Source organism: Leuciscus leuciscus (genome assembly GCF_965113295.1).
Source record: "Leuciscus leuciscus genome assembly, chromosome: 4".
Classification (NCBI taxonomy): Eukaryota; Metazoa; Chordata; class Actinopteri; order Cypriniformes; family Leuciscidae; genus Leuciscus; species Leuciscus leuciscus.
Window position 1 is genome coordinate 22,212,764 of NC_138728.1, and position 14,929 is coordinate 22,227,692.

Sequence of the window (14,929 nt, forward strand, 5' to 3'; positions counted from 1 at the left end):
AAAAGAGACCCTTAACAGTCTTGGTGCGATCAATTACATATAAAAGCTATGCTAGTGTTTTTAAACTGAAAATGGTTATAATTTACTCACCCTTTGCCCCTGTTCACCTTTATGGTTAGTTTTATAAAAAAAATAGGGCTGTGCAACGATTAATCACATCCAAAATAAAAGTTTGTGTTTACATAATATATGTATGTACAGTATACAGTGTATCATTTTTTTGTACATACATATATACACACACACATGCATGTATATATTTAAGAAATATTTGCATGTATATACAGTATATACATTTATATATAATTTATATTAAATATAATTGTAAATTTACTGTTATTACTATGGTAAGTACATGTAACATATGTAACAAGGACACTTTAAAATAAAGTGTTACGTTTAAAAAAAAAAAAAATATTGATTTTGAGTATAACACAGAGCACGGTTACATGCACACCGATACGCTAATAACTCCCAAAAATCAGCTTATCGGAATAACCCGTTGTCCCGGTTTACATGCAAACAAACAACATGGTAAACAGCGTTTACAAGACTTTATTCATAAATCAGGTAAAACCTATTTCCTGGTAGTGGCCTCAAAATGTAATCATGAGTGTATCTGATTCCAAGTATTCAATTTGCTGTGTCGGTTGAGATGTTCAAAAAAAGCATTAGAAACCGAAGAGCGTTCCAACATGTCAACGGGAAACTTACAGTCTCATATATTTTCCTCTCATGCAGTTACAGATGCAGCATTTTGACTGAACCACTTCTACGTCTGCTGCACATGATGAGAACACATTTTTATCATTTCTTTGGTCGAGAAAGAGTCGCAATTTGTGATATATTTCCTCCTCCCTTACCGCGAAATGCTCATTCTGTCTAAATCTGCTTTCCCGTCACATATCACACATGAGCGCTTCAATGAGCTGACTTAACACAGGTTAACATGCCGGGTGAAATCGGGGTAAGGGGCAAAACACTGGCTGTGTTGATCGGTTTATGCTTAAGCCGTTTATGGCCTTACACTAATGAAGGAAAACAGGTTACATGACCGCATTGACATTGTCGACTTGAGCACAACCGGGTTAAGAGTGTGCATGTAAACACATGCATGCTTAAAGCAGCGCTATGCAGTTTTGGCAATTTCTTCGCTGTTTTCTCGCTTTTTGCTCGCGGGTTTCTCTATAGAGCTCCCCCTACAGCTTCGGAATAGACATTTGACAACACTGTCATCAAAACCCACTGGCGACTCTCCTCCCTCCCATCTTCTCCCTCTGGTCATGTGCATTTGTTTTCAAAGAAGCCGGCGAACGCACGGAGCCATGTCCACTGAGGTATGTATGATACACAGTGCCGTAAAGCAATTCGTTATATCGCGAGACCTGATATCACACGATCCGGCGGCCCGCCGTCCCAAAGTTGCAAGGGTGGTTTTTCCGCTCACAGGCGTTAGTGGGGTGCAAGAAGACCACCATTCAACCCGAAAAAAGTCATATAACCATTCCAATGACTCTGAAGCTGTAAATTAAGCTAAAAAAAAACCTGCATAGTTCCCCTTTAAGAAAAACAACAAAACACTTTTTTTTCTTTTTTTTTACCATCTAGAACCTTTATATCTCGTAATTGCTACTTCATCACAGTTTTCATTTTAAACGTTCTTATAATTACTGTTTTTATCTTCTACTCTGAGGCAGAAACAGAAATTCCATAGATGTTGGCTATGAGAGGATGGTGTGTCGCTGTTGTGACGGTCCTATAAAGAGGATGTATTTAAAGAATCAACATTTCTGAAAAGGTTTTACTGTCTAAAAACTGAAGCACTGCACCCTATTTAAAGACCACTGCTAAAATTATAGCAGTGGTCTTTAAATAAGTCAATAATAACAACAACAAAAAATCTATAATAAAGAGATATTTAATAAACTAATGATACAGATGCAGGTTTTAGTGAAATGGATCGAACTGATTCATTGAACAAATCAAAAAAACTGTTTAAAATGTAAAAACTGTTCTTCACGCAAAGCGATTGCATGACCTCAGAACATTTGATGAACAAGATGCAAAATGAAATCATGTTTCTTCTTTCCCCTTCTCAATACCTATCGTTTTTATTGAAGTACAAACCGTTCTTGAAACTTCTGGAATTAATTTCTGTAATATATAGGTACTCCAAGTTTTTGTTTCTGAAAACAAGCATTTGTATAATAATTTCAGGAGAAACACAGAAAATATATTCAGTCTTATATAAGACGCAAAGGAACTCTTTAAGACACAAATAAAATCTTTGACGGTTGTTTAATTTTAATACATCCACCTTATTATATGTCAATTCTGAAAAACACAGTGAAAATGTATCTGCTTTTATATATAAGCTGACATTTCTGAAGGCAGTTGCTTAACATTTAGGTTTTCCTAGGTGTAGATGGCTAGATTTTTTAGCACAAAGCCATGAAAAGACCCAGAGCATGAAAGAAGAAGAATCTTTAGCACAGCCAGAAACTTCAGAGGTGTTACTGACATCTAACCCAACACTTTCACGCTGCTCGCTATATAACAGAGCTGCCATTTCCGAGTGAATGCAACAGCCCTGGCGCTTCTGTGCACTCAGCTCAAAATAGTTGGAAAATTATGCTTAATTCTTTCTTTGAAAGATTTTCGAATTACTTTCATGGTAATTTTGTGCCATTATAAGTATTTCTTTGTCTCTTAGTTGCATGCTCTATGCTTCCTTTAACAACAGACGGCTACTGCCTTAAATGTCAGTTTCCTTCCATTTCTACAGCACAGAGGAAATGCTTTCAATGGCTAACTGTCCCTTTATTCTACTTGACTGATTTGGATTTTACACAGATTGTAACCCTTTCCAGTAGACAGTTCGCATGGTTTGTTTGCCTAGCTGTTACTCACTGGGGACGTGTCACTGGATTCTCTCCGACAACACCACCCTCGTCATTGATGTGTACGTTAGCGCGGAGGGCGCCACAAAAACAATCTCTTGTTAGGCCAGTCACAAGTCAATAAGACTAGGATATTGCTTAACATGCACTATTGATCGTTTATTCCAATAAAGAGAAGGCTGGTAGGTTGCAGAGCAAATACAGTACATTCAAATGTTGTTTTTTTAAGGAAGTTTAACTTCTATTGATGGCTTATTTTCTTTGGTGAAGGTCTCAGTTTTGGTCAGGTTATGATTGCAGGCACTCTGAGTTGCTTTCCGATATTGATTTTGCCAGCTGAGCAAACAGTGAAAGCAAGGGCAAGAGGAGATAACTGCGGCAGGATTTGCAGCAGCAACCCATTTTTACTCCTTTTTTCCCACCAGTTTTTCACTGACGTGAGAGCCGAGCAATGTAACTTGAGTTACTACGTAACATGCCTACAAATAAACATACAGCACTGTCTTTGTTTATGACTATTACTCAGACTTTTGGGAATATAGGCCTATAGTAATGTATCTCTCAAAGTAATTGAAGTAGTCAGTAGTTATCGCATAAAACATTATCAAATAAAGCACTGTTTTCATCCCAAGTCTTCAAGAGAACAATGTTATCAATTTCTGGATAATTGGCACAAAATATCTGGAATGAAAATGGAAGTTGTTGCAATCGGGGAAGCTGCTGTTGCTATTTTATCGTATGTCATAAATTACTTGCACCGGAGTAATTGTACCCAATCATTTAGATAGACATTGTTTCAGCCATTTCAGAATGACCAAACCAACATTTCAGATGCTCTGCAATGAAATTGGTCCACTGGTTAGTCCAGTAATTCAATCACATCTTCTGATGAGTCACATTAATTTTTTTTGTATTTACATTGTAGTTCATGTCTTTTTGGATAAAACAATTATTCAATATAGCTGAAAACAAATGTGCCACATATGATTCAAGTGGTTTTTAGAAAACGTTCATACCATTTTCAAGATGTTATGTGCTGTAAACAAGTGAAAATTAATAACTTAAAAAAAAAAAATAATAATGGTTTCCTTACACCTTGCATACAATTGAGTGTTTAAATCTTAATGATTATTTTTAAACAATTGTTTTAAGTATATATTTTTTTATGATTTTCAATTAGTAGGTTAAATGTAGCATTAACAAATAAAAATCTTTAGTCCGCAAATTGAAACGCAGGGAAAAAACTAAAAGGTTATTATAATTTTTTTATTTTTTTTTAAGAATGGCAAATTACTACTACTAATTAATAGGATTAAAAACCCTATATGATTGTCAGCAATCAATTTACACTTAAAATTAAAATCATTTTATTTCAGACAGAAAGGGAGAAAAAAAAATGTCGAGTTGCTGTGCAGCATGTCAAACATCAGATATGGCATCCATCTACTGAATGCGCAACACCCTCTTGAAATGCAGACATCTTTGTGAACTATAATGTACGTTTTTTTTTTAGTGGTTTCTGTGGCGATTTGAGCCGCTTAAAATTCATGACACTGTCCTGCTTCTGAGCCACTGGTGACAATGGTTCCTAGTTTGTGACCAACTTGTTTAAGGGCCAGAGCCAGTTTTTACTTTGGTGGAAATGCATAAAATGGTGCAAGATTTGGCTTTGGAACTGTGTTGGTGTAACAGGGCAGCATGAGTAGGCAAAAGCAAGGGAGAGAACTGACTGCCGGGGCAAGTTTTGATTTATTCAAACCTCCTCTTTCGGAAGCGTTGGCAGTTGATGCAAAAGTTTTACAGCTCTTAAAACCTTTGGGTGACTTTCCTCTGTATATATTCAAACTGAGGAGGTCGATCAGTGTTATTCAAAGAGAAGTGAACCAAGTGAATCTGTCTTTGAAATGAAAGGTGATGTGTGCCCTTCTGAAGACTTCAAGATGTGACATTTCCAATGCGTAAACTTGTGTGCATTGACCTCATGGTGATATTGCGGTCATGGCGTCGTAGCCTACTGTTACCTCGGCCAAAATCCTTTCTCTTGCTTCCATCAAATCACTGGGCCATTTCACTCATGTTTGGCCAGAAGCTATGAAAGCCGTGCTGTCAGGGCCGTGAGCTTGCTTGAAAGTGCTCGCTCGGAGAGAAGTGAACCCAGCTCAGTCGTCTTTGAACTCAGAGAGGGCCGTGGATGGAGGACTTCAGGAAAGTCTTGTTGTGTTCAGTGAATTTACTTCAGATGGAACATACTCATGTAAACTTTTACTGAGCGTGTTGAAAAGTTCTTCTCAAAGTCAGATTTTTTAAAGGTTATATATGAAGAGTTCAGATTCAATAGCCTCTAAGTGCCATCTGAAATTTTCTTCTAGAATGATCATTTTTATCAAGCTTGGATATTTAAGTTCAGTAATTTCACTTAAATGGCAATGAAAATGACCTATTAATTGTCATTTAAGTGAAATTACTGAACTTAAATACTGTATACGAGCTTGATAAAAATGACCATTCTAGAAGAAATGTTCAGATGGCACTTAGAGGCTTTTGAATCTGAACTCTCCATATGTAGTTGAAATAAAAGTACTCTCATATACAAGTTTATTGCACATAGGCCACTGTATATAAGTCATTGATAGGCTGACTTCCTGAAGAAATGCCAACAGTAGAAATTCACAATATTTATTTAGACAAGGTAGAATATCAATATTGGTCATTTATCGGTTATCGGACATGATCTTGAATGATCTTATTACCAGTTGTTTGACATCATCCAATGGGCATGACTCCTGAGAAATGGAAGATGGGGGCCGTATTCATTAAAACATGCAGAACTAATTTCAGAGTTTAAGTGGTTTGTAAAACCATTCTGAGGTAAAGTGGTGCATTATACATGAACAGAGCAATGTATAGTTCCTCTCCAGTTCTCGATTCACTCAAATTCTTTCTTCTCATATTTCATGAATGAAATATGTATACTTTGTGATTCCTTTTGATGCTGCTTTAATGGTGCAATATTACCTTTTTGAAGTAATGTCCAAAAATCCTTAAGCAGTGTAACTGATACACTTTCTTCATACTTCGTTTTAAATATTCAGTAAAATCATATTTTATTGAACACTTTACTGCTCTTTTCTGCTCAAGTGAAGTTTCAGAGATTGGAAATTTAAAGTTATTCTTATTCTCTGTTTTGCCAAGTGCTCGATTTTGGACCCTAGTGTGAATTCCTCAACAGAGGCCAGGAATAGAATGTAATTCATCCCATGCATTTTTAATGCATAACCAAATAGTCTGAAAATGACTGCTCACACTCTCTCTCTCTCTCCCCCTCGCTCGCCGACTGTGACAATCTGTGTCATACTAACTCACCTTAAAGATCTTGATGGCCCGAATTAGCCAAGTCTGAATGATGAATATTTCATGGGCTTTTGAAAACAGAAAGAGTACCTTCCCTTGTATATCTCAGGGAGATGGTTTCTGTGCCATTCACAGTGCATTGTGAGTTTTTCTTGATCTGTGCTGCTTGTTGTCATCACTTCTGCTTTACACGCTGACTCATGTTCTTCAGAGCATTTTTTTTTTTTTACCCTCCACAACTCCTCAAGAAAACCTCTACACAGTAAACAAAAATCCTATGTAGTGCAGTGAGCAGCGCATCAAAGCTCATGGTCTCTGCAACTGCCCAGTTTCTGTGTGATTTTCATTCTGTTACCAAATAATTATGTTCTAATAGAGGAGTCTAAACTGGACTCCTCTAATTGAGGAGTCTAAACTGAGTCTAAACACAGTCTAAACTCAAAATATTTAGAAAGTGCCACCAAGATTGAACCAACAATCCAGAGCATTATCCAAAGTGTTTCATATATAGGCTATGTAGCCTATGTATGTAACACTTTGGATAATGCTCTGGATTGTTGGTTCAATCTTGGTGGCACTTTTTAAACCTTTTGAGTGTGTTATATTGGGCGGGTATGTAGTATTTGCCTGAAAAACAAATCTTGGAAAGATTGTCACTCAAAAATGGCAAGTAAATTTCACAAATAATTGCAAAGAGACTGCAAGTAACACATTGACTTCAACAATTTTTGAAGTAGAAAGACAGACATAGTATTTTCTTGTAAAACATACTCCAATAATCTGTTTAAAAATTATTTTTTTTAAGTTGTAAATAAGAGTGTACACCACAAATCTCAAAAACTGTTTCTCAGTTGTTTATGGTATGTTTCCCAGAAGTTTCCTTTGAATATTTAATGAACAACTTTAAGGCTTTTTCAGAATGCACAGCGTGATTCACAGCCATACACACAAAAAGAAAAGAAAAAGAAGTGTATGCTGCTCCCCTGACTCTTCCTGCTGTTTACAGAGCCTTGGGCTGTCACAGAGACAGGTGTGATTTCTCAGGACACCTATTTTAGTGATATCTGTCAGGTTGTGGGGGAAAATGTATGCATGCTTTTCCAAAATTGCTTACAGCACCTTTAATTTAACTAATTTAGAGCACTTATCTTTGCATAAAGTTCAAGAAAGGCTTCTGGTTTCTTGCCAGACTTCACATTTTATGAGATTCCCTGGCTATACCTCAAAACCTAGTTTCCTGTCTCATTAGACAGCACATTTGGGAATGAATAAGCATTCTCTCAAATTCTAGGGAACATTGCGTTAAACCTTTTATAGATAGAGCAATCCCAGAATGAGCCGTTTCAAGTTCAGTTGAGAATTGTTCATCCAAGATGCCAGACAGAGCCTAAGGAAAAGTTTTTATAACATAATATAATAATTTGAATCTACCAAATACATATTTTAAAATAAAACTTAATTGTAAATATAATTTGTGTACTATTATTTTTTTGTTATTTTTTTTTGTTATTGTTGTTGTCTTATCAGGTTTTGAGACACCAAGTCTCTGTAGACTTGGCAAAAAATATCAATCGAAAGCAGTTTTACTAATGTGCTGAGACTGTCTCATCACTGAAGCAGAGATGTATTATTTGCAATGGCAGTATTGTGCGCAGTGCCTGAGGTGTCCTCCCCTCAGTCCAATTACACTTTCAGTATGTCTTAGTCTACTTGAACCTGAAAACTGTAATAGTCCCTCTGTGGCCCTTTGACACGCTGAATGTGTATCACAGCCATCTGCCGTATATGCGTGTACGTGAATAGCAGAGGCTTACGAAAGCAATTATGCTCCTTGACGACCTTGCTACAATTACCTTTGCCTTCGATATATTGTTCCTTAGCGTGGCTCTAAACATGTTCATAACACTAACACATACCACTATGAGTGTTCAGTTTCTGGTTAAACTCCCTTGAGTGAATCCTAAGGCAACCCTACACTTCAAACAGTATGTATATGTGCTGATTTAATGTTTGAAACCTTGCCCTGTCATGATGCAGCTTGTTACCCAGCAGGTGGTTTTGTAGTTTCCTTCCCTCCAAATGCATCAATAACGTGGCCTTCAATTATTGAGTTATCGTGCACAGCTGAAAGTGAACAGGGATGTTTCGTGACCCATTACAGTCAATAGGAGTCAGTGGACTAAAGAATAAGTGTGTGTGCATCTCTCTACATTGCCCGCAGCAAGGTCTTATGCTCTCTTCTGTACATCCACCTCGCATACTCAGTACTCTGATGTGTTTGTTGGGTTTCTCAGCAGGGGGAATTATTAGAAGCCCAAGGCAAGCAAGGAGTCTCTTTTAATGTTGTGTGCTCACACCACTAACTGCACGTCACACATCTGGGCGCCGACTTTTGCGAGACGCCCCCCAGGATGAGCATTTGATATCGCCGACAAACATCTCATAACCTGTTACGTGGTCTTCCTTTAGGGGGAGCTCTGAGATTTTTCTCTGGGATTCATCTTCTTGGTCTACATTCTCAGTTCTGTTCAAGCCCCAGCTAATACATTTCTGTGAGAGGGCTGTTTGAAAAAAAAAAAGCTTGGAGTTATCATGTGCGGCTAAGTGTGAAGCGTGATAGCATCTGTGCTAAAGAGCACGGTGTCCCTGGCTCCCCCTGATTGGTGATTGATCCGAGAGACTGGCGGTCTGGCAAACTTCTCTCTGCTATAGAGCCACGGGGACTTCACAACGGTTTGTTGGCGTGCCGCGAATTAGCAGATTCAGCTCAAACACGCGCAATGGTTGCTGCGTTCCTGCTGTTCACTGGTGCTTGTTAGCCCTGTACATTTTAACAAAACTCCCCCAGCTCAAGCCTTTTGCCTCCGTAATGAGCTAAAAGATTGCTTCTGCTAGGACAGGCTCATCTGCAGTATCTCCCAAAGGAAAGAAACACTAGCTTTAGCCAATTCCAACTACGCTCTTCTGCATATTCCTAAAGGCTTGAATACCAATGAAATCTCCCCATATCTAGAATTCACATCCAGCAAGGATTTTCCTTTCCTTTCCTTTCCTTTCCTTTCCTTTCCTTTCCTTTCCTTTCCTTTCCTTTCCTTTCCTTTCCTTTCCTTTCCTTTCCTTTCCTTTCCTTTCCTTTCCTTTCCTTTCCTTTCCTTTCCTTTCCTTTCCTTTCCTTTCCTTTCCTTTCCCATGCTGTTCATAGGTCTGGCCTTGCATGTGTGTATTGAATACATCTGTGCACCAAGCTGTAGTTCCATTCTTCTTTTTCCTCATCTGTGTCGAATTCTGATCTAAAACCTCACCGTAAGGCACATTGGACAGAATCTTCCCAACAGGGATTTGAACCTGCGACCTGAATCCCTTTACCTGTCCCGTGGGGTTCCCCTAATGATTGCCCTATGTTTTCTGACACAGAAAAGGCAGTACCCAGAAGGCAAGGTCCAGGTCACTGGCACAGCCCCTTGAACATCAATATTTCAACACTTCATCTCCACTGCTAGCTCCTTCATAGTTCCTGCTCAATCACTTATAGAGCAACAGCTCACTGGGTGCCTGCACTCAATCATTTACGATAAAAGTGTTAGCAAAAGTCAACTCTGCTGCACCCGTCTTGAGCTGAAGCTGACTTCAGTGAACGGCTGTGGACAAATTCACTCTATAATCGAACGGGACTTAGTGGCTCTCGGACAAAACATTGATTTCAGAGAAATTTCTATTCCTATATTCCTTATTCCTTTAGGATTATTTCTCACAAAAAAAAAGGGTCATCATTTACTCAATTAATTTAGAAGTTAAAAAAGGATAACTTTAAATAGTTTTACAATTTGTTCTTTTTTTTTTTGTACACTTGCGTTACATGGACTCAGAGATTGACTATTTCTTTAAAAAAATCTTCATTTGAGTTCATCTGAAGAAAGAAGGTCGAGGTCTGCATGAGAGAGTAAATAGTAAGAGAATTTCATTTTTTGGGTGGAATAGCCCTTAAGTTATTATCCATTAAAAATCTTGACATCATAACTGTCTTTTATGCAAGAAGTAGAGATCTGTGATTCTCAAACAAATCATTATTTGGAGTCAGATCAGTATATCCAGTTGGACTGAAAAATTTAATGAATGACTTGATCTTGAGTCAAACTTATTAGGTTGTCAAGTTCATCCCACTGACTCAGTCCGGTCGCTGCAGTTAACAGCTGACTGAAGGGGAAGGTTATCTGTAAATAGCATCTTCAATTTCTATTCCTCACACATCGTATAGTTTCAGAAGATTTAATCGTATGACTTTTTAATAATACTTTTACGTTGCTTTGGCTCCTTTTTGAAGTTTGAAAGTCTCAGTTCCCATGGGGACGAGTTGCATGAAAAAGTATAAAACCTATGGTCAGATAAAGTTCTTTGTCTGGGTTCGCTCTCACTTTCTCTCGCCCTCTCTGTAATTCAAAGTACATTGTCCTCTCTTCCTGGCTATGGAAAGCCCTGTCATCTTAGGTTTCGCATTTTTGTTTGTCAAAAGTCAAGTTAAAAATAGTTCCAACTTTGTGGGTCCTCGTGGACTGTGTATAAGTTCACCCGACAGCAAAGGCCAGAACTCTGTGTAACTGAAAGTGAACTGAAAAAGACTGAAAAAGAGAGGACAATTTTGGTTGATGAAAAGCCCAGAACTGCATTGGCCTGTTGCAAGCAGACAGAGATTGGAGATCAAACTTGATTGGAGATCAGTCTTATATTGAGTTGTGTATATATACAGTATTTTTTTAGGTATTATATCATTACCCTTTGAAAAATGCATAACAGTGCTATGTTATGTTCATTGCAATATTCTATCAACATACCCTGCCGTTCAAAAGTTAGGGGTCAGTAAGATTTTTGTTTTTATGCTTATAAAAGATGGGGATGGGGCGAATTCCCACTCGGGTCATATTTTTTCCAGATTCTTTGATGAATAGAAAGTTCAAAACAACAATAATTGTTTGAAATAGAAATCTTTTGTAACATTATAAACTTTGAGTCTTTATTGTCATTTTTGATCAATGCACCCTGAATAAAATTACCTTATGCAGCTTAAACAAAAAAATCTTATTGACCCCAAACTTTTTAATGAGTATTTAAAAAAATATTATTGTACATTAATAACGGCTGTATTTACATGATCAACTACAACAGGATAACACAACATAAACAGCTACCCCAAGGTGTCCAACGGTGGTAATATTTTGAAAGGGGCTTGAACCTGACATAACACTGGCGAAGACGTGGGCATTTATACATTCATTCACAGTTTTGCAACCTTTTCCTCAATCACATACACTGCAGTTGCTGTCTGAAATATTTCACTCATCCATTCTTAAGCCCGGGACACACCAAGCTGACGGTCAGCCGTCGGACAGTTTCTGTGCGTCGGCCGACTAAGTTTTCTCAGTGTGTTCCGCACCGTCGGCTGAAATTGGTCCTCATCTGCTTTTTTCCGGCCGATTCGACATGTTGAATCGGCGTCGGGCCGTCGGCGAGAGAGAGAACTCTGATTGGCTGTTCAGCTTAGTGAACGGGACAGATAGAAGGCTGTTCTAATGTTACGTCATCTTACCTGAGTGTTCCTTGGCGAATATTTCAATATTAACATGAGTGGCGTGGATTAAAGAAAGTGTTTAGCAGGACTGATATTCAAAACGGTAAGCACACACTGCTTTGTTTATGGTTTGTGTATCTGCAGCCTGCAGCGTCAGTTTCCATTTTTGAATGACGAATATAGATGAATATATCTGCAGAAATAGACAGTTGTCTCATTTACATGCAGGCGCAGAACGCACATTCTAGCTGTAGTCGGCTGTAGTTCTCTCGGGTGTGTTCATGTGCCGTTTTTTTCCCCCAAAGCAGGCGACGCCAGGCGACAACACAGTCGGCTTTCATCAGCGCTAGTTCTTTGGCGTCGGTTTGGTGTGTCCCGGGGTTTAAACGTGCACTCTTAGATCAACACCAGGTCATGACTTGTCACAAGTGTCATGTTTGTTGCTATTTGATGTTTCACTGAAAGATATACACGTCCTCCCAAATTATAGAGGTCTCCCTTTTGACATTTGACTGCACACATGCTCCCAGACAGTGGGCGATATTTTTTTTTTTCCCCCACTGACAGCAGGAGTCTCACATCTCCCAGGTAGAGAGAGGTTTAATAAAGTAATAAAGCACAGTAGCAGAGAGCGTGTCACAGCTTGATACCCTCAGACGGTCATCTTCCCTGCTGCTCTGATTAAGGCCGGTAGGTTACACCAATAGGCAATCATCACCCTGAACATAACTCAGAGCGACCCACTCCATTTCGTCTGTGCGCTCTCTCTCTTTTCTTGCTTGAGGCCGAAAGATGGGTAAATATGAAAGTTGTGAACTGTTCGATGTCAGATCTACTCAATCTCAACAGACTTGTTGGTAAATCAAGGCTGCGTTCGCGTTAGGAGCGCCTTTAATATTAGAATGGTAAATAACTGACTCTCTAAAGATCTTGAAGATGGAAATATAAACTGACTGCAGGCTTTTTGCTAACCAATGATCTCCAATGAGTGGCATCAAACTACTGCCAAAGCGCTCTGACTGCTGCATTGCTGTATGTTATGACGTGTACCTTAGATCTGTGTCCCAGCTGATTTTGTATTATGGCTGTAAGCTTACACTTGTATTTACATGAAAATCCGTCAAGACATTTCGAGGTTCTGCTTTGAACGAATACCGTTGTGAGTAGACTTGTCAAGAGAGGTTTACAAAGATTTGCTCCCGTAATGTAATTAACGGTGCCTGCTAAGGATTTGAACGAACACTAACAACTCATCCCGCGTGTGCTACAGACATTAGTGATGCCTCAAATCATGGAACTTGTTTATAAGAGGTTTTTCTATGCAATCAGAGTTTCGTTCTAGAAAACGGAGCGACTCAAACCAAATCTAGGTACCAAAAAATCTTGAGAGTGGTCACCCAGAACACCCTAGCACACTTATAACAGTTGCCTGGTAGCTATCCATCTCATAAATTAAATGAATGCTGAAAATGGTTTACAAATACAGTCGTGGTCAAAAGTCTACATACTTGCAGAATCTGCAAAAAACTTTTGAACAGGATGAGGATTGTTTGTTTGGACTGTTATTATTATTATTATTAACAATGTTAAAAACAGTAAGCTATGAACAGATGTAAATTCATAAATGAACATGCACCGAGTTACAACATAAAAAAATTATGTACAGTTTGATACACTGCCGATTTTGCAGGTTTTCCAACTTACAAAGCATGTAGAGGTCTGTCATTTTTATCATAGGTACACTTCAACTGTGAGAGACGGAATCTAAAACAAAAATCCAGAAAATCACATTGTATGATTTTAAAATAATTTATTTGCATTTTATTGCATGACATAAGTATTTGATCACCTACCAACCAGTAAGAATTTCAGCTCTCACAGACCTGTTAGTTTTTATTTAAGAAGCCCTCCTGTTCTTCACTCATTACCTGTATCAACTGCACCTGTTTGTTACCTGTATAAAAGACACCTGTCCACACACTCAATCATACAGACTCCAACCTCTCCACAATGGCCAAGACCAGAGAGCTGTCTAAGGACATCAGGGATAAAATTGTAGACCTGCACAAGGCTGGTATGGGCTACAGGACAATGGCAAGCAGCTTGGCGAGAAGGCAACAACTGTTGGAGCAATTATTAGAAAATGGAAGAAGTTCAAGATGACGGTCAATCTTCCTCGGTCTGGGGCACCATGCAAGATCTCACCTCGTGGGGCATCGATGATCATGAGAAAGGTGAGGGATCAGCCCAGAACTACACGGCAGGACCTGGTCAATGACCTGAAGAGAGCTGGGAACACAGTCTCAAAGAAAACCATTAACACACTACGGCGTCATGGATTAAAATCCTGCAGCGCACGCAAGGTCCCCCTGCTCAAGCCAGCGCATGTCCAGGCCCATCTGAAGTTTGCCAATGACCATCTGGATGATCCAGAGGAGGAATGGGAGAAGGTCATGTGGTCTGATGAGACAAAAATAGAGCTTTTTGGTCTAAACTCCACTCGCTGTGTTTGGAGGAAGAAGGATGAGTACAACCCCAAGAACACCATCCCAACCTTGAAGCATGGAGGTGGAAACATCATTCTTTGGGGATGCTTTTCTGCAAAGGGAACAGGACGACTGCACCGTATTGAGGGGAGAATGGATGGGGCCATGTATCGCGAGATCTTAGCCAACAACCTCCTTCCCTCAGTAAGAGCATTGAAGATGGGTCGTGGCTAGGTCTTCCAGCATGACAACAACCCGAAACACACAGCCAGGGCAACTAGGGAGTGGCTCCGTAAGAAGCATCTCAAGGTCCTGGAGTAGCCTAGCCAGTCTCCAGACCTGAACCCAATTGAAAATCTTTGGAGGGAGCTGAAAGTCCGTATTGCCCAGCGACAGCCCCAAAAGCTGAAGGATCTGGAGAAGGTCTGTATGGAGGAGTGGGCCAAAATCCCTGCTGCAGTGTGTGCAAACCTGGTCAAGAACTACAGGAAACGTATGATCTCTGTAATTGCAAACAAAAGTTTCTGTAAATATTAAGTTCTGCTTTTCTGATGTATCAAATACTTATGTCATGCAATAAAATGCAAATTAATTACTTCAAAATCATACAATGTGATTTTCTGGATTTT

General features: G+C 39.0%; 1 protein-coding gene and 1 long non-coding RNA gene across 4 annotated transcripts in view; one reads left to right on the plus strand and one right to left on the minus strand.

Moving 5' to 3' along the window:
* Nucleotides 1-14,929, plus strand: part of tbc1d22a (TBC1 domain family, member 22a) — a 164,145-nt gene that overhangs the window by 117,437 nt on the left and 31,779 nt on the right. The gene's annotated exons all lie outside the window — the stretch shown is intronic.
* LOC309497230 overlaps nucleotides 5-14,929 on the minus strand; it is a 179,960-nt gene continuing 165,035 nt past the window's right edge. The window contains exons 2-3 of the long non-coding RNA XR_014205454.1: nucleotides 6,839-13,697; nucleotides 5-6,786 (exon numbers count right to left, since the gene is read on the minus strand). This is a non-coding gene — a long non-coding RNA (uncharacterized lncRNA). The remainder of the gene's footprint in view (nucleotides 6,787-6,838; nucleotides 13,698-14,929) is intronic.